Raw genomic sequence first — 21,120 nt, 5'->3', positions numbered from 1 at the left:
TTGACACTATCTAAATCACTTCAGATCAAACTCTTTAAAGTTCAAGCCACGACTTTGTAACCTTCGTAATCTTATTATTTTTCTTCACTCTATCCACAATACTTGTGCCTCTCGACAAAATTAGTCCCAAACTGCATGGCCACACCGTTTGGACTTAGTCCCAAACGACATGGTCACACCGTTTGGGACCTAGTCCAAATGGTGTGGCCATGTCGTTTGGGACTAAGTCCAAACGGTGTGGCCATACAGTTTGGATTTGAACTTGGATAAAATGGCGTGTCTGTTTTTGCCCTCGACCGGTGTGGCCACACGGTCGAGGGCAAAACGACACGCCATTTTTTATCCAAATTCAAATCAAACGATATGGCCACCACCGTTATAGTTTATAGTGTATGTCATGGCATACACTCCATCTCCACCGTTTATAGGTGGGCGTAGATACCATCCATCTCCAATCACTCCATTTGGTAGCAATGATAATATGTCATGGCAAGGTGAAATTTCATGGACCTTTGAACCGATGGGATGGCAAGAAGGTCGTAATGATCTGGGTGCAGCGCTTAGTCCATGGGCGACTTCTTCGACTCCATTGGGTAGTCGACAGGTCTTTCGGCGTTCGGCTAATGATTACTCTCTCTCACAATCCCAATGGTTACAACCGTTGTGCTAATCCTTCTTATGAAACTTCTTTTTTTGGTGGTGTGACTTCTGGTGGAAGAATTGAGCTTCAAAGCTTTGTCGCTAGTCATAAGAAGTCTCCAAGATTTGTAACAATGGGAGCTATAAAGGAGAGTGACGGTGATGGTTGTAGAGTTTCTTTAGCTGAAGAATGAGATCCTCTATTAGACTCCAAATTCAATCGTTATGTCAACAAGAATAGAATCAAAGATGAATCCAGGGGAAAAATATAGGGAGTTGTATACACCACCTAAACTCTCATTGACATTAGCATGAAGCCTAATCCAAATGAAAATGGCGAAAAATACAACAGTCAACACATACACTATAAAGAGGTTCAAAAAAGAGCAAAACATAAAATTCATCAGAGAAAGCATTAAAACAAGACAAATCACTTGGAGAGAAACATTCGAACTCAACAAACATGCCCCCCAAAATTATTAAATCAGCCTCACTCAACTATGCAGGAAAAAAGATCTAAACACTAAGCCTTAAAGACAGACTTTATCTCCAATTTTTTCCCTCGTATCTACTCATAAAATCGCAATACTAAAACACAAAACTTCATCAATACTTGTAATCCTTGACATGAAGGCCTTCTGAAGCACCATCTCCAACAGTTGCATCACCCTTGTAGGTACCAAGGGTGGCCTCTGAGTTTGCCTTACACCTTGCGAGGAAGGCAGCCTGTGCCTTCTCCACATTTTCCACTTTTCCAGACCATGCCTTGAGAGTACTCTGCTGTTGGAAACGCGTCAAAGGAGAATGAGAGTGACCATGGCTTCTTTCCTTTGAGCTGGTTCATTGCATTAAGGTTAATTGTGGCCTGCTCTTCATTCGTCACGACAAAGAACACCACTGCAGGAAACAGTGGGGGCATTGTTTGTCGCAAGGCACACACTTGTATTCAAAGAATGACCTCTGGGGCTACCTTCTTGGCATCGAAACTAGGAGTCACCATGTTGGGCTTCAATAGAGTTCCCTTGAGCGAGAACCTTGTGGTCATTCAATGCCTTGTAACGGGCAGCAAGTACTTCGCTTCGATCCACATCGGCCTGACGGTCAATGTCATGAGATCCATCAACCAAGATCTCTGGCTCAACGATTGGAACCAAACCATTTTCTTGACAGATGATGGCATACCTGGCCAAACCATTAGCATTCTCATTAATTGATGCTGGATAGACGCTTCCTAATTGTTCTAGTAGACTCATCAGCAGCAAGGATACCCCTTCCAGGGGTGTACATTGGCAATGAGTTCATCTACAAGGTTAGAAAAAGGAGGATTATTAAAAAATTCCGAAAGACACAAATTAATGGATATATAATCATAGCCTAAAACCTTAAAAAGTAAATAAATATTTACAACTGATTGATTAGAAACAAACAGAAATCACCTGATTAGCAAACAAAATAAAGACTGCATCATTTCTTCTATGGATAAATTGGAGAAAAAATAAAAACAAATCAAGCCAAACAAGAACTTGCGTAAGCAAAGAAAAGACATTCAACCTACACCCTGAAGCCACTAATAACAACTTTAAAATAGGCTATCTGAAATTTGCACATATTCAAGTTTGCAAATTTCCATTTTATATTAGTAACAATAAATAAAATGTGGACAGCTATGGAAATAACAATAGATAAAGATGGTCAAATCAACCATTTTCAACCATGTTGCATCCCATTCTAATGCTTTAGCAGTACTGCATGCCACACTTGGACCTCCTGGAACTGTTGACCTTGTTTGCATTACGTCAACGCGAAAGAAGGGTAATTGAGAACCACCAGAGAAGTAATACACTTGTAGGATAACCAAACAAATTACCTCTTGAGGTGACAATGAAACATCATATCAAACAAATGATCAGAGCCCTATTTAGCAAAATGTTACAACTAAAGTCGCTCTAATATGAACTCCTATCTCCAACACATTAAGATTACACCTTAAATAAATCAAAACCCAAATAAAACATGACTACAAGTTTAGTTGGAAAATCATAATTTAGAGAGGCGTTTTAATTTAAAAGGCTTGGAAATTCAAGAGAGAGAGAGAAAATAGATCGAGAGAGAAACCGTACCTGTTTGAATCCTTCTTCGTCGGCACTTGAAACGGGGGTTGAATTTCTGGAGATGGTTCAGTTTTTGTAGATTCGAAAATTTCTGGAGTGGAGAAGAAGACCACGAGAGATAATAAAAAAATTCGCATTTTTTCGTTTTTAGGTTTCTGAAATAATTCGAAATTTCGCGTTTTTATCAGAATTAGATCTGATAATCTCATCCTGAGATCTGACGGATCAGAAGAAGTGTGAGATAAGGGTGTCACTATAAGAGTGGCACTCTAGACAAACCGATATATATATATATATGTTTTGAGATGTTTAGTTATTTAACATGATATTGTATAGTGCAAAATTGTTGTATGCACTTTTGTAAAAGCAGAGTGCCGTAGGCACGGGTCATGACTAGTCTATATAATAAAGCAGCTTGGTCTTTTTATGCTGTTATATCGAGCGGTCCGGGAGAAAGTAGTTTTGGGATGATCCTACGGTGATAAATCAATTTCTTTTAAGAGTCCTACTTATCTTTTCCTTTCCTACGAATTTCTTTTAAGAGTCCTACTTACTATAAACTAAAGAGTCATACTTATCTTTTCCCCTCCGATGATTAAATCAGTTTCTTCCTACTTTCTTTTAAGAGTCCTACTTATCTTTTCTTTTAAGAGTCCTACTTACTCTAAACTAAATAGTCATACTTATCTTTTCCCTTTTTTCCTACTTTCTTTTAAGAGTCCTACTTACTCTAAACTAAAGAGTCCTACTTATCTTTTCTTTTAAGAGTCCTACTTACTCTAAACTAAAGAGTCATACTTATATTTTCTTTTAAGAGTCCTACTTACTCTAAACTAAAGAGTCGTACTTATCTTTTCTTTTTCTTCTTACTTTCTTTTAAGAGTCATACTTACTCTAAACTAAAGAGTCCTACTTATCTTTTCCCCTCCTACCGTGATCAAATCACTTTCTTCTAAGAGGCCTACTTACTATAAAAAAAAAACCTGCCGAAAACAAAATAGAATATAATAGACTTTCACAGCTAGAAAAAACCCCACCCTATTCACGCCCCAAAATAAAAAGAGGCTCTCCCAAGTTCCAGGTTCAGGTTCAATTAAAAGGTCTATATCATATCCTTACTTAATTTCTCCACAAACAGTTTATGGTGTTATATCAAGCGGCTGTGGGCTGTGGAGAAAACGGTTTTGGGAGATCCTATGGTGATCAAATCACTTTCTTCTAAGAGACCTACTTACTATATAAAAAAAAACTTGCCAAAAACAAATTAGACTTTCACGGCTAGAAAAAACCCAAAAAAATCTTCCCAAAATCTTCCCAAATTTAGATTAGACATTCCCAAATTTATATTGAAAGAAAAAACAGTTTTGCTTTGGGCTGAGATCCTGCCGGCCACAAATCACTTCCGACTAAAAACTTCCAAAACCCCTTTTCTTCACACAAACTCAAAACCTCCAAAACCCCTTTTCTTCACCCAAACTCCCCTTTTCGATCTTCACGCAAATAGGTGTAGTTATTTCACATATTAAATTATATAATTGTTTTATTGTTTAAATACCCCTATAGCTTCTCCTACCGTTTGAGAAACGTGTATATATTGAATATGGATTACACAAGGAATGAACAGTTAAAGTTGTCTAGGTACATTCCGCTTCTAGATGAACAAATTGTTCTCAATACATATACTCGACTAAGATGATTTTCTAAGGCATATTCAGTTAAGGGTATCACAATGACACTAACAAGTTCAATTTAAATGTCAAAGAAAAAAAAATTGGTAATTATACTGTAAAAGTTAAATTTATGTGTATTCATTTAATTATGACTCGAGTGGCGTAGCTATATAATAAAGCAACTTGGTTTTTTATGCTGTTATATCGAGCGGTCAGGGAGAAAACAGTTTTGGAATGATCCTACGGTGATAAATCAATTTCTTTTAAGTTTAAAGAGTCCTACTTACTCTAAACCGAAACCAATTTATTTTTAAGTCCAAAGAGTCCTACTTACTATAAAAAAAAACAATTTCTTTTAAGTCTAAAGAGTCCTACTTACTATAAAAATACTTACTCTAAACCAAAATAAAAACCACTGCTTTTCCCTCTTCACGGTAAGAATCGAAATTTTGTAATGATGGTTTGATGTAGTATTGAAGAGATATTAACGCAATCTGTGGACCTCCCAGAACAAGAGCGAGGGCGGTGAGTCATTTTTTTTTGTCCTTAATTTATGGATATATTGCCTATCAGATGCTGACGGTTTCGATCTATTTGTTTATTGTGGCAAAATGTGTGTTATTTTTTGTGTACCATTGAAAAAGCACGCAACACGTAATTATTTGTGTCGTTGTTTGTGTTACGTATCTTTTGCAAATCTTACTTAGCCTAATATATATTGATTAGTATAGTGGCTAGCAAGGTATCAATCCTACTCTAAATAACTAAGTGATGATAATAGAAATTCCTAATCTAAGTTACTCTAATGGATGCAAGTAAAAGAGGTGGCTAAGTAATGATGAATATATAATTGATTTGATTTGAGATGTAAACTATGCATAAAATAAACTAAATTAAATATATGAATATGAATCAAGAGAGAGAATATCTTGGGAGAGATGAATCCACCAAAATCATGGAATTAGTCTAATAGATCTACCTATCATGCTTAGTATAAATCACCAATAGAAACTCACCATACCTACAAACCTTATGCTCATAACCATGATGATAATATGTGGCTTTCAACGTGCTTTCTATCTTTCCATTAAATACTTCTTCAATCTCCAATGATATTGTAACGCCCGTATTTTTAAATACGTATTTTTCTATTTATTAATTGATTAATTTAATTATTTATTTTCAAAATTCGTCGGATTGGACTCGGGATACGTGGGCCTGGTTTTTGGGCCCGAGTCTGTGTTGGGCTTGGGTTTCGGACCCAAGTATATAAACATATTGTTCTGGAAAATAGGGTTCAGAGAAAAATAAAATATTAAAAATGGAGGCAGAGCTAGAAACGCGTTGGCTAGAGCGTTGGAGCGCGATGGCTCGGACTACGAGGGATTCGTCGAGCTGTTCATACAGGTGAGTAGCTATTTTGCTATTTCACCGGATTATAGTTTTCCGTGTACCGGCGTATACTGTTAAAAGTTTCTGTTTATGTTTTCGGTTCATTTTTACATTATTATCGTTCGTACTGTGGTTGTTAAAAATATATTGGATTTGAACTGTTGCGCTTATTGGGTTATTTGATGTTGAACTGTCGAAGCTTCGACAGAGCATCAATGGCAGCCCCTGTCCGTATGCGTGTTACTAGGATACTGTGGGGGGCTAAGTGATTTCTATGGGTGGCTAGTCTGTGGTTAGCATCGAACTGTTGGAAGCTCCCAAGAGGCGTTAATGGCGCCGAACGCCGTTACTGTGTTACTAAAGGTTTTGGTTTTTGGTTTTTATTTTCGTGTTTGAACTGCGTTTTGGTATTGTGAGTGGGGGTTTGAACTGTCTGTGGCAGTGGGGAGTTTGGGCGTTGATTGAAACTTCAAGGACGCGAGAATGGCGGTGGCTGAACCGGTGGTTGGGCTGTTTTTTTTTGGTTTGATTGGTTGTGGTGTTTTGTGGTGATGTGGTGATGTTGGTTAGTGGTGATTGAGTGGGTGAGGGCGGTTGTATATGGTGCTGTTGAAAGCTTGAGGAAGCCATTAATGGCGGTGGGAATTTCTTCCAGATCTAGTTTTGGTGATGTTGGGATTGGACGATTTGGGTTTTTGTTTTCATTAATGTTGTTGGGTTTGTTATGGGGAGTAAAATCGATATGATAAAGAGGAGAGTGGTGGCCGATTTTTGGGTGGCCGGTTTTGGTGGAGGAGGAGGAGAACTGAGGAAGGAGATGACCGAATTTGGGCTTGGGCCTGGGTCGGTTCCCTTGGGCCTAAACCTTTTGTTGTGGTTGGGCCCGATTTTATTTTAAGTTATTGGGCCGGTTTAGATTGTTGGGCCTTAGGTGGGTTAGTTGATGGGCCGGTTTATTTGGTTTGTTTTGGGCCGAATTTAACCTTTTGTTTTGGGTCCGATTATGTTCTAAATTGTTGGACCAGTTCTAATATTAGTCTATGGCCCGTTTCATTTGTTTTGTTGGGCGGTTTCATTTGTTTTGTTGGGCGGTTTGATTCAATTTTGGGCCGAACTTCGGTTGTGTTTTGGGCGATTCGGTCCCCAAAGTTTTGGGCGGTTCTAATATTGCTTGGGGCCAGTCCATAGGACTTAAAATAGATCTATTTGGGTTTTTCAATGTTTAAACTTTCGGGTTCTAAGGTTTGGGCTTGGCCAGTTGGGTCCGAACCATTACCTTGGTCATGAGCCCATGAGCCATGCACCTTTGACCTTAGCCGTGAACCATGGCTATGACTATGAACCTGTTGAACATAGAAACAACAGTTTGACTTTGGCTTTGACCTTTGATTTTGACCATGGCATGTTGACTTTGACCATGACGTGTTGACTTTGACAGTTGACCATTGACTTTGACCGTTGACCGTTGACTTTGACCATTGACCGTTGACTGTGGAATGTTGACTGTTTTCCAGTTTTTCACATATTTGATTATATGGACTAATATAGTAATAAAATATTGTCGAACATTATATAACGTTGTTTGTCATTATCTAATTATGATTTGACGTGAGTAGTGTGTAAAACATATATATATTGGGCTTTGATTGTGGATTGTAGACTATATAATGGTGCTACATTTTATGTTGTAAATTGTATGGACAAATTAAATGTGGAAATGCTGTGGAAGCTGATATAAATTTAGTTGTCATTATCTAATTAAGATTTGACGTGAGTAGTGTGTAAATCATATATATGTTGGGATATATATATTAAATGCAATAGTTTTGGAGACATAAATGTATAAACACTCCATTATTATATATGTGAGATGCTACTATGAGGTAGCATAGTATTGGTGAATATTTGCCCACGGGAGTGTGGTATAGTGCAATAATATATTGGCACGTGAAAGTATGAAAATGGTTATGAGATATATTGAGATATTTCTATATATTGTGGCTTAGTGCAATAAGGCAATTGACCTCGCATGATATATAGTGGATTTATTATGAGTCATTAATGTATGACACTTGAATAAATTACGTAACGAAAATCCTAGAACCTAGCTACCACAACTCATGTGATTGGCCCTTCTGGCGTTTCAGTTAATCTGAATGGCCTTCGGGCGTAAGTAATGTGATTAGCCCTCCTGGCATTTCAGTAAAGCTGAATGGCCCTCCTGGCGTAGCTGAATAGTGGCTTGATTATTCTGTTCGCAAAATAGAACGATGATGCGCGATATTTTATGCCGAATAGTGGCATTACTTACATAATTGCTTCCGTGTGAGGATTTACCTGGTGTCGCGGCATCCCGCCGAGGGGGTGGTTACGCACCGAGTGGTTCATTATGTAAGGGGAGGCATGTGGATGTACATGTTCGGGCGTTGGGTAGCGATTGTGGTAGCCGGGAAACTAGGTAAGACATAGATCTGACGTGAATTTTAGGGACACACAAAAAGAAAGCCTTAATTAATATAATTATGGTAATATGTTGGTTAATGATATATCTTTAGATAGATGATTGTATATGCTTGGCTGATTATTTGTTTAGTTAGAACCTAAAACCTCGTGGAGGAACTAAATGCCTTTTTATGATCGCATTATAGTTTGTTGTGTGGTTAGTGGGAAGTTAAAGGCCTCGAGTGGAGGAACTACCTGCCTTAGTTATTGAGCTTAAGGATGTTGTATTAGTTGTTGAAAGTTCTACGGCCTCGGTGGAGGAACTAACCGTCGTATATGGTTTGTGTATATATTTGTATAAGAATATGTTGTATTTTAGAGCTACTCACACCAAAGATTTTTATAATCTTGACCGATTTGCATGTTTGCTTATCGGGTGTGTTCATTAAATGAACACAGTTGATAAGTCTAGACAGGTTTAGTGTTGAAGAAGATTGGTTGCTGCTTGTGGTTTGCGTTAGCGTTGCATTTCAAGATAGGTTTTGTTTTCCCTTAAGGTGATATAGATTTTCAGTTGAGGAAATATTATTTGTATTTCCATTTGTAATTTTAATTAAAGAGTTATTGAAAAGAGATTTGTAACCTAATCTTATTTGATGAATTTTTGTAATGAAGAAGACTTTTGTTTTAGTTGAAATTTTTATTGGTTTTTAATTATCCGCATATTTAAACTGTTTATGGGTTTTTGGGAGTTGAAAGTGCGTCACACCTCGGAGATCGAAGAGTCGGGGACAAATAATGTTTTTCCGAATTCTGTCGAAATTCGGGGTGTGACAGATATCTTCTATCTAACCAAATTGTGCTTTAAGTGACATTCAATATACAACTCTAGGTGCCATGGAAAATCCACATGTGGCATTAACCATACAACTAATTGAGGTGCCACACTACACCAAAACAGCCTTTTTGTGACGCCAAAATGGCGTCACAAATAATTTTAGTGACACCATTTTGGCGTCACAAATATGGCGTCACAGTTTGGCGTTATTTTTTTTTGTGACGGCATTTTGGCGTTACTATTTTTTGTGACGCCAAATTGGCGTCACAAATTTGTGATGCCAAATTGACGTCACAAATATTTGTGACGGTATTTTGGCGTCACTATTTTTTGTGACGCCAATTTAGCGTCACAAATTTGTGACGGCGTTTTAACGTCACAAATATTTGTGACGCCATTTTGGTGTCACTAATCTGTATTAATATTTCAAAAGAAAAATAAAAATTGTTGGCTACATATTGAAACAACCTGCTAGTGCTCCAATCACTAGTTCACTACTATAAATTTCTTTCCATTCATCCACAACTGATTTCATTACCATTTCACAAGAGAAAAAAGAATCTTGTATTAAAAATATTTAATACAACATTGTATTCTCAATTCTTAACAATTGTATTAACAATGCCTATTTATATAAGTTCTTACCTACACTTACAATGAACCAATGAGATTATCTAAAAAACAAGGAACCGGTGGACGACGACTTATAAAAAGACAAGGATTGAAAGATCTCTCAAAGACCAGCCACCATGTTTCGTCTTTCTTGTCTACATAGCCTTCTTACGAACTTCTCAAAGCAACGGCAGCAGCACCAGGGTCAAGAATAGATTAAAGGGGTCAAGAATACCAAAGGGAGACAGTTCCATGGCAGCAGCAGCGGCACAGCAGCAACAGCAGGCACCGGGGCAGCGGCAGCAACAGCAGCGGCACAGTAGCAGCAGCAGGCACCAGCAGAAGGCAGGCCCCCAGCAGCAGCACCCAGCACACACTCCACCCAGCAGGAACAGCACCACACCACACTCACACTAGCACTTGCACACACACTCACCACACTAGCACCTGCACACACACACACACTCACACGCTACCACCTGCACACACTCTCTCACATACACCACACTACCACCACCTGCCACCACACACTCACACTACCACCAGTGAAGTCTAGTTGCTTGAAATAATTGTACCCTCTCCTCTGTGGATTGGTCTCCCAAAAGAAAAGGGGTTACCTTAGCAGCTACAATAAACAACCATAAGCTTTATCAAAACTCATACCTAAACACATTGTTACGAACAAGGTATACAAATATTTTAATATGGTGCATGCATAATATAACTACACTTACCATTAAATTCAGGTTGTACTTCTCAAGTCCCAAGCTTCTTGTGAAGCTCGACATCCTTGGTCTTCTATTGACAATCAAATTCAGGTTCACAAAAACACCCTAGTTGCAACTACTGAGAACTTTACGCAAGCATGTATAAAATGATGAATTGTTGCAGAAGAGTGTAGAACCAACCTTGCAGCAACTCCAAGTCCAAAATGGTATGGCGTAAGAACTCGCTGAGACCGTTGAGTGCATTCTTTGATAGAGGTACTGGCCTATGAAAGTAAGTAACTTCGCCATGTTGACCCAAACAAGAGGGAAAGGGATACAAAGCAACACAAGACAGATAGGCTTGACCGCAGCGTTGTACGTATAATTCCCAAGCTTTCAATATTACTGCGCCCCATAGGCTTGACCGCATAGTGTCTAGTGCTCTTCGGCAAACCTTCTTGCTCTTCGGCAAATAACATTCCATCTAGCACAATTTGAACTTGAATTTCAAAGGAGGACAGGTGCATAGTAGGATTTACTATGTGAAGCACTTAAAAGCTAAAACATTTGTATGGAGTAGAACAAGATGCTAAAGGCATGAGATGTGTCTATGTTTGTTAGCACCACAAAAATTACCACACAACATATGAAAACTAGTGGTCATGTAGGTTGATAGCAAAAAGGGAAGCTATGAACCAGAAATTAGTAGCTTTAGAGTGACAGGTCATATGAATAAACTATCCAAGTAGTATCTAGTACGTAAAAAAGAAACACGAGCCTCTCTAGCATATATTGTCATGCAAAGTTGGATAAAGACACAAAACAAATAAATAAGACATATTACTGCATTACTCTAAAATTTGAAAAGAAGTTGATTAAATGCATAGGCAAATTTGGATTCAAAACCATATAATGGTTGCAACTTGCAAGCAATTGCTAAAATACTTAAGCACTCAACGAAGATGTGAAACTGAATAACAAAACCAGGGGAAACACAAGACATAGATCTCATAGGAGCAATGTGGGATTCAATGAAGTACCAATTTTTTTTAGCAACAGTTAACTACTTGATACAAAGGATATGTCAATGCCTATGCAAAATAACTAAGTAACATGTGTCAAATTCCAAGGGATCTAAAAACAGACTCAAAACTACACCACCCCAGTTGCAACTACATAAGGGCCAACTACACCTTATGTATGTAAGAGCAAGACAACTCATGCTACAATTAGAAGCTCTAAATGACCAGTCCTACCGTAAAACTAAAGTGTTTAGCAGTAAAAGTATTCCTTGCACCCGTAAAACACTGTCAGGCTACTACAGGACACTGCCAGTTTCATACAGGACATTGATAGGCTGCTGCAGGCCCCCCAGCCCATCACCAAGCCACTAAAATTCAGGACATAATATTCCTTCACAGTATAGATAACGTTAAATTTCGTTTTTCTGTGTTACTATGGTTTCGCGGATTAACTCGTCAGACAACAACAAGGTGTATCTTAATTATTCTATAACAACGAAAATTAATGAAATGGTTAGTCATCTTTGCTAATTTGGTGTTTACATAATTGGTAGAAACTAAGAAAAACATACTTTCGAGAGTAATCACTCACCAAAACAAAGTGATAACAAATTTAACAATAAACCCACTCTTGGTTCAGCATGCTCATCCTCCGATAAATGTTTTTATCATCAATTCTCTGAAATTCAAACATCAATACATCAATAACTTGCTAATAATTTCCTAATTTCAATACCCATGACTAACTCCATGGCTTGAAGTTAGAGAGTAAATTAAATGAGCAATTGAACTTCAATATTCAAGTAGAAATTAATTACTTGCCTTAACAAAGTATAAACACCCATCAATGAGATCCCCTTTCAAAGCTTTACTTTAATTGTTTTTTCTTCTATTTAACAGGGAGATATACAAGGAAATTTAATGGAAGCAAGACAAAGAAAGTTAAGCTAACGTTGAGATAGATATGAGAACTAAAGGAATTAGGCCAATATTCCTTTCTCTTGTCATTTTGTAACTCCTTTTCTAATACTTATCCTACTAATTAGCATCTAATACTCCTCCATTGCTATTAATACACCACTTGTAACTAATGAGTAATGAAATATGAACCAAAATCTCTAAACTGCTACTCACCATGCTGACATCTAGTTGCCTAAGGACTATGGTGCATAGCATAGTGATGTGTGCCTTCTAATCTATTTTTCTCAGTAAACCTAATGGCGTGAAATGCCACTAAATGACTTAATCTAGTCTAAAGTTTGGGTGATTATAAGCAATGAACTCATGTCGACTAGGCGAGTACTTTAACAATACCAACTCTAGTATATAATTATTATGGAATTAAAATTTCAGATATGCAAATTAAAATTTCTGATAGTAGTAATCACACAATTGTAATAAACAATTGCGGTAACGTCTCGCCGTTCAATAATAACATAACTGCTTTTTTCATTGCTTCTACTTTAGCAGGTACATCGTTTCCTTCTAAAGCTTCTTTAATCTCATTGGCTAATGCCGATGTCCCTTTATCGAAATGTATTAACAATGAACAGTGTTTCTCCATTGTATTTCTACTACTAATTCAGATCTGAAACGTTAACAAACAAGAAGAAAAATTTCAATCAAATTTATACTAAAGGTACAGATCTAGAAATACTGAAATCAGATCTGAGATATTTCAAAATTTTGATACAAACGATATTATAAATAAAGATGGAGACGTACCTTGTTATTAGTGAATGGGAGAGCGGGATCGTATTATTTGGTTTCGAGTTTAGATCTGATTTAATGAATTAGTGAGGAAGGCTCAGTGAAATAAAAATACAGAGATGGGAACTGAGTTTCGAGTTGTTATTTATTCGAGAGAAGAAGACACGGTCCCTTAAGTTGTAATTTCTTGCATTCTAGACACTGACGTTATCTTGCCGTCACAATATTTCTTATAATTCCTCAAAATTTAATCCAGGTTATTTTCAAATTATTGGTGACGGCTTTAGCAATTTAGTGACGCCAAAATAGTGTCACAACAGTCCTGACGCCAATTTGGCGTTACTAATGAGAAAAACCCAGTGTCACAAAAAAGCTATTATGGTGTAGTGCCATAAAGAATCCAATCATCACACTATAACACTAAAAACTAGAAGAAAAGAATCTAGGGTTTGTGGTATTTGGCTCTACACAATCTTGAATTACCCTAAGACTTCCTAACCTCCACAGGAGCGTTAGATCAATGGACGAATAAGAAGAAACTCAATGAGGGATTTAAATTAAAACATGATAGAAGAAGAACTAAACTAAAACATACGAAAAAAGCTTCATCTCCCCTCCCAAGAGAAGGGAGATTAGCCCCTCATATTATGCTATGAACACAATATGAAAAGGAATAATCTTTATAGCTATTAATGGTGAAAAGATCTGAACTTTCTTCTCTCTTAATTCTAGATCTAAGATGCAAACACTAAATTTCCTAGATCATGTAAACTGAGGTTTTTGTGCCTTATATATTGGCTTACATGCTCGTCTGGATAGAGATCAGAATCCTATGTTTATTTGGTGTCAAACTCTCTGTAATCTTTCTAGAAGAAATCCTGGAAAAGTTAAATTCGGTTGGACCAAAGTTAGACGTGGCCCACTTTGCCTGCAGTTATTTATGAAGTAACCGGCGACTTCGGTTTCTAATTCTTGTGAAACTCGACTTCTTTTCCATGTTGATCTCATCTTCCTATGAAGTCGAAATTAAGGCTTTGAGATCAGATTGAAGACTCTTCTAACTCAATTATTATCCTCTTTTAGAGTCCCATTAGGCTTGACACTTATGGAGACAAATATGACATTTTTGCCCTAGGCCTTTAGCTGTAATTCCCAATGACTCCTTTTTGACTTGTTTGACTTCTTTTCCCTCCATATTTCATATTTAGGTTCTTTGACCTGCAAAAACTCAAATTGCATCATATTAGAATATTTAAATATAAAATGGAGACTAACATACACATAATTGGGGTTATAAATCATTACTTTTGAGCACTTATCAACCATGCAATTACAAAGACTGCTTAATCAACAGGTAAATTCAGTTCATTATTTGTGATACGTTGTCGGCATTGGCTGTAAATTATCGTTTAAATTAGATGTCGTATCTATTTAATTAATACGTACAATTCACTTAATTATGACAGTCTATCCTAAAGATTCTCAACAAGCTGAGCATTAGTGAGCACAATTTAGCCTATCAATCAGCCAGGTTTTTGTTTCTATTTTATTTTTCTTTTAACCTGCATACAATTTCATTGCTCAATGACACTTCGTACTTATATAAGCTTCAACCATGCATACTGATGGTGTTACCAGTAATATCCCTGTGTCAGTGTTGAATCTCAAGTTGAGGTGTGAACTTTTACCAATTTGAAGCAATGTGTCTCTTTGATGTATTATTACATAATAAATTAATATTAGGCAATTGCCTGATCATTTGAATTATTTGGTTGATTGAGTTTGAATTGGGATTTTTTCCTTTCTAGTCTTATATTAGGAGACAATTTTCATACTATTTTAAGTCGTGAAGTAGATACTACATCTTAGACACACATCCTTATGTTTTGATTTTGTACTGAATTCCTAGTGGTGCTCGCCTGCGCGGTAAAATGTAGCACTTTACAGTTTACACTAGTGTACTACACTGCTTGATATCTTGAAACACTATCTATATAATAAAGCAGCTTGGTTTTTTTATGCTGTTATATCGAGCGGTCGGGGAGAAAACAGTTTTGGGACGATCTTTTCAATCTATCAAGGGAACAAAGTAAGAGCTGTCAGAGCTAGAATTGTTGTGCCATTGGTGAGACTGCTTACAGATGCTGCTGGTGGAATGGTAGATGAGGCACTTGCAATACTTTCGCAATCCTTGCAAGCCATCAAGAAGGTAGGGTGGCAATTGGTCAAAATTTGAGCCCACCCCTATTTTGGTGGAGGTAATGAGGATGATCACACCACGCAACCATGAGAATGCCGCGGTGTGTTGTGGTCACCGTGTATGCGGTGATGAGAAGCATCTTAAGACTTCAAAAGAATGTGGGGTGGAAGAAGCTCAAAGGATTTGTCGAGAGAATGGCACCCCGTGCTAAGAGGAAAAGCTGCAAATCTTCCGGAGCTCCCCGCATCGGACGGTGGAAGAGGTTTTAGCCCCGAAATTGATTTGCGAGTACTAATATTCCCAAAGAGAAAATACAAGTGGTCTTTGTTGCTGGTGTAGGATAAGAAAAAATCAATCTGTTGTTTTTTCTGAGGTCTGTTGGTGTACAAAGCGATAAGACGAGTTGGTATTTATTTATGTTCAAAAATGGATAGTGTGATTGGAGTTTTGTTTCTCAGAAAGTTAACTACCGTGAGTTCTATAGCATGAGAATCTTTTGATTGATTTAGTTTCTGATATGGGTGGATACTTTGGTAGAGAAGGCAGCTGAAAACGCCATGCATGACTAGGGCTTCATATCCGCTTGCTAAAAGAAAGAGTTTAATTGTAGAAGGCTTTGTTTTGGGATACAGTGTCATTTAGTGTTGTTGGAAATAGTAATAGGGAAGGTGAAAAAAATAAATTCTACTTGGGCATGCTCTTCCTGTATGAAGTTTGTTGTAAGTTAGTTATGTGTATTAGCTTGTATTTTTTCAACAGGCTTTCTTCACTAATATGCTGAAGATCATTATCTTTCACTAAAAAGTTGAAGATCATTACTAATGATTCAAGATTATATCAAAGAATGCTCATTAACTTTCGCCTCCTTGAATTGCAAATATACAGTTTCTTTCATTGGGTCGGTGATGATTTGGTCAAAGACTAAGTAGTCCGTAGGATTTGAAGAAAATCATGAATTTGTAGCATTTTAGTACCTGCATAAATGAAAACTGCTTACAAACTAACTATAGTAAACAAATGATAATAAACCTTTTTTTTATCTGAGTTGATAAAGATTTGACTCAGAGATCAGTATTTTCTGTTTCTTATCAAACATAGGATGATCAAATTGCTTCTGTACGTTCATCAAAATCTTTTTGATCATTCTGAACATTGCTTGTGGGGAAAATTCATAGCTCATCTAGCCAATTTTTGACTAGCAGTATTGTTCTATGAGCCTCTGGCCACTAGCTTAGACTTTAGATCGACACAACATAAAGCTTTCTAAGTGGCTTTACTGAGCATGGTTCGAACATGCAAGCTTCTCAAACATGCAAGGAACTTTGTTCTTTACTAGCTATGGCTGCATTTGGGCATTGCTTGAAACTTAGGTTAGCTAATTTTGCTTGATCTTTGTAGCATATTACAATTTGCAGCCTAAGGCTTAGTTTTGATTTACTGCCTTTTAATCTTTTGAGAAAATAACCATTTAGTACCACGAACTTTCGTTTTTTTTACTAAATGGTACCCGAACTTTGTTTCTCGCCTATTTGTACCACGAAGTTTCAATTTATTTCAATTTAGTACATCAGTTAATTTTCCATCCAATTCCGTCCAATTTCACTAACGGCGTTAGCACTATCCACGTTAGTACTATTCATACAACACTATTCACGTGAACAGTGTTTTTTCAAAAATCTAAATTTTGAAAAAAACAAAAAACACTGTTCACGTGATTTTTTTTTCAATCTTAAAAATTAATTCTTTAATGAAAAATAATAAAAACACTATTCACGTGAACAGTGTTTTTACTATTCATGTAAACAATGTTTTTACTATTCACGTGAACAATTATTTTTTATTTTTATTTTTATTTATTTATTTTTAAGAATATGTTGTATAGGTCATTTAGGTTGTATATAAAAACACTATGTAAGTTTTTATGATAATATATATATATATTGTAATAATCTAATTTTTAAGATTGATTAAAGATTATTACAAAAAAATAAAAAATAAAAAACACTGTTCATATGAATAGTAAAAACACTGTTCATATGAATCACATGAATAGTGAAATCACATGAATAGTGAAAACACTGTTCATCAAGAATTAATTTTTAAGATTTAAAAAAAAATCACATGAATAGTGAAAACACTGTTCATATGAATAGCATTTTTTGTTTTTTCAAAATTTGAATTTTTGAAAAACACTGTTCACATGAATAGTGCTAACGTCGTTAGTGAAATTGGACGGAATTGGATGGAAAATTAACCGATGTACTAAATTGAAATAAATTGAAACTTCATAGTACAAATAGGCGAGAAACAAAGTTTGGGTACCATTTAGTAAAAAAAACGAAAGTTCGTGGTACTAAATGGTTATAAACTCTAATATTTTTCTCGAGCTTTATATTGAAATTCTAATGGAACCCGAATGTGCAACATTTGCTAAAATCGACAAATAAAGGTACTAAAACTATTAGCATTTCCGAACACGTACGTTAATAAGAGAGCACCAGCTCTTTTCATCTTTCATGGCCATGCGGTCGAAATCATGACCAATATTAGGGAGTGGTTAGAGAAAGTAGAGAACAACCACTGTTGTGTGTTTATAATATTTTATCATTTATATAAAAGGTTGATGATATACTGTTTAAATTCCATAAAAAATGTGTCTACTACTATTTTGCCATTATCAATAGAGTTCTTGCATTTAGTGACATATGTTGTTGTTGGAATTTGACAATCTTCTTTACTATGCCATTTTGCCTTAATGATTTCATTACTCGACGATTCTTGAAATCCATCATACACTAAGAAGACACACATCATAGTCTTAAGGGGCATTGATAAGTACCCAAAATTGTGTTTTAAACCCCGCAGAGACATTATATTTGGGTCAATTATGTGTTTAATAAATGTAAATTAATTGTATTTTCATGTTTTCACAGGTTTCGACAGTCAGCGATAAAATACACACAGAACCTGCGTTTTAGCATGAAATACAGCCGAATAAAGCTTGGACTTGAAATCTTCAGTATCAGCTCATTTAAAGCTCCAATCTGCCAGCAAAGCTCATGGACTCAGAAAACCATGAAACAAGTTGAAGAATCCAAACTTGAGTTCTTGAGCTAGCCAAAGGAGTCATGTTCGGGCCAAGACTTGGTCAAACTGACTTGTAACAGTCCGAAAATCAGTAGAAAGTTCAAATGGTGACATCTTTCGTCTCCTAACTCCGATTGAAGCATATGACCTGTCAAAATGATCAGCGTAGAAAACTCTACACAACGGTATATTGCTTTTACAAAATGGACATATGGTTTGAAATCAGAGATAAAGCCAAGCACATCACTATTCATCGAAGACGACGTAGATATTTTAGATTTTTTATTATTTAACTTTTTGTAAAGTCAAAAGATGAATAGTTCCGAATAGTGTCAAATAATGTTGAATAGTGTCAAATAGTTATTACTATTCCTTAAAGTCAAAAAGTTGAATAGTGATAAAATCTCAGTCGTTAGATCAAATTTCTGAGATTCAATCACGACCGTCCATTCAACTATAAATAGAAGGGTCCAGTTTTAGTTTTTCTCATGGAATGGTTAGCATTCCATCAGTAGGAGTAGAGTAGTTTGCTGCTTTCCTAGTGTAATGAAGAATTTAATTTCCAGTTTTTAATTAAAATGTTTTTAATTCAGTTTTATTTTACATTAATTAGAATAAAACTTTAGTTATGTGATCTTAGAAGCGAAAACTCTTGAAAGTGAGAATTATAACTGTTTGGGGAGTTAATAAAACTCATGTGAGGGAAAATCTTCGTTGTTGGTTTGGTAAGTTGTTTAGGAAAAACAACTAGACCTACATCCTATCCCAAAATGATAGTTGGTGTAGTGTCTAGTTAGGGATCAAAGTGATGAGCTTAGAGATAAGTCATTGCTTTGGTTCCACTTGCTAGCATGTATGAGCTTAGAGATGAGCCATACATGTTAGGGATCAAGTTTTCTTCTATTAGACTTGTCTATGAGTTCTAGGAAGAATAAAATGATCTTATCAAACAACAAAACTTATTAAAATCATTGAGATAAAATATTTTGCAATTTTATTGAAATGTGAACGAAATGACAAACTCGACCACTGTTTTACAGCCAGATCAATGACGCCGCTGCGTTTTCAGTAAAATTAGCAAAATAATTAATTTGATCATATACGTCAATCAAATTCATTTCTTCTTCCTCTCCATATTTTTTTATTTTCCAGACTTAAAAAAAAAAAAAAAAAAAACGCACCCATCTTCTTCTCTTTCTCTTCTTCTTCAACTCACTTTTCTGTCACCCCTCATTTTTTTCCCACTCCTTCCCTCATCTTTCTCTTCTAATCATATAACTTCTTCACGATTTCCTCTTATTATAGGTGGTGTTGCTGCTTACACTTGCAAGCCGAGGAGATGTTGCTGCTGATGAAGGACGGTGTTGTTGTTCGTGCTGATGGGTGTTGATGATGTTGTTTTGTGGTCAAGCTGAACAATGGTGGGGTGTTGTTGATTTGGCTGATGGCGGAGTTCGGTGCTGATTGGGGGTGATTCACGGCGTGGTATGATGCTGATGGTTGTTGGTGACAAAGAAGGTGCTGTTTCGGTGGTTGTTGAAGTTGAAGTGTGAGAAGCTGATGGTGGTGGTGCTGAAAGTTAGAGGTGATCAGTGGTGACGGCTGTTGGTTGGTTACGTTGTTCTTTGGGATGCACCGATGGAAGGTCTTGTCGGTGTTCGCGATTGTGATGAAGGAGGCGGTGGTTGTTGTTGCCACTGCGCTGTTGGTTGTGATCACGGTGTTGGTGTTCTTTGTAAAAGTGTAGTGGTGGCGATGAAGGGTGATGATGGATGTTTCAAGGTGGTGGTTGGAAGCTAGTAGTATGGTGGCGAGGTTGAGGTAATGTTCTCATTGTGTGGCGTTCTTTGTAAAAAGGGAGGGTGGTGGTGATGATAACGGTAGGTCGATGAAGAAGGTGATGTCTTTGTATTGGTGGTCTTTGGGTTGGTTGTGTTTAGGTTGTCTTTGATTGCTTGGTTGTGTTTCGTTGGTGTTATCATCTCTTATTGCTTGCTTTGCTACTCCCTTTGTTTGTGGTGTTGTTTGTGAGGTCTGGTGTGTGTGGTACTTGCATGACCTGCGGAAGGATTGCAAGTATGTACAAAACCGAGGTAGTAGACTAGAGATTGGTGGATGAAGTGAACTGCTTGATGCTAGTGCATTGTGTGAGAGTGCTAAGTTAGTGTAATGTGTGTGCTGATTTTTAGGATTTAGTGCGGTCTTGAGTGTCTTTGTGTAGGGGTTCAAAGTGAGGAGTTCAATATATATGACTTTGTCATTCACGAGGGTATTTGTATAAAAATAAGTCCTCTTAATTAGTCATGCTTTGTAGTCTTTGGATAAAGGCGGAGAGTCCGCCACTTATCTTTGGGATTGAGATATAGAGTGGGAAGGTAAAATTGTGGGGAACATAAAGGGTCCACAACATAGGGCACTAAAAGAAAGCAAGAATTGCACTTGACTATTTTCAAATGGACGGTGGATGTATAGTTAATGTCCACTTTCTTTCCAAATCCAAGTTATGTTCACAAGTGTAGTCAAAGTGGTTGACACAAATAAAAGAAAAAGAAAAAATGGAGGCACCTATTCAGATTTCAGACACCCTATCAAAGTCAATTAGGCATATGCTAAGTGGTCCAAGTCTTGGATACATCAGGCCAATTTAATATCTTCATTGGTGCTCTTGTCCTTCACTCCCTCGGGTTACC

The 21,120-nt window shown here is 36.8% G+C and overlaps 1 long non-coding RNA gene and 1 pseudogene across 1 annotated transcript; both read right to left on the bottom strand.

The window, feature by feature from the left end:
* Positions 1 to 1,010: 1,010 nt before the first annotated feature.
* LOC147523091 (fructose-bisphosphate aldolase 1, cytoplasmic pseudogene) lies at positions 1,011 to 1,892 on the bottom strand (annotated as a pseudogene).
* Positions 1,893 to 9,639: 7,747 nt separating this feature from the next.
* LOC147523090 (uncharacterized) lies at positions 9,640 to 13,346 on the bottom strand. The gene is made up of 5 exons (XR_015215561.1): positions 13,159 to 13,346; positions 12,026 to 12,112; positions 10,613 to 10,895; positions 10,439 to 10,502; positions 9,640 to 10,329 (listed from the first exon to the last, which is right to left on the bottom strand). It is a non-coding gene; the product is annotated as an uncharacterized LOC147523090 (long non-coding RNA).
* Between the last annotated feature and the right edge of the window lie 7,774 nt (positions 13,347 to 21,120).

Source organism: Coptis chinensis, chromosome 1 (genome assembly GCF_015680905.1).
Source record: "Coptis chinensis isolate HL-2020 chromosome 1, ASM1568090v1, whole genome shotgun sequence".
Classification (NCBI taxonomy): Eukaryota; Viridiplantae; Streptophyta; class Magnoliopsida; order Ranunculales; family Ranunculaceae; genus Coptis; species Coptis chinensis.
Note: the sequence above shows the minus strand (reverse complement) of the source record. Positions and strands in the feature narration are given on the sequence as shown.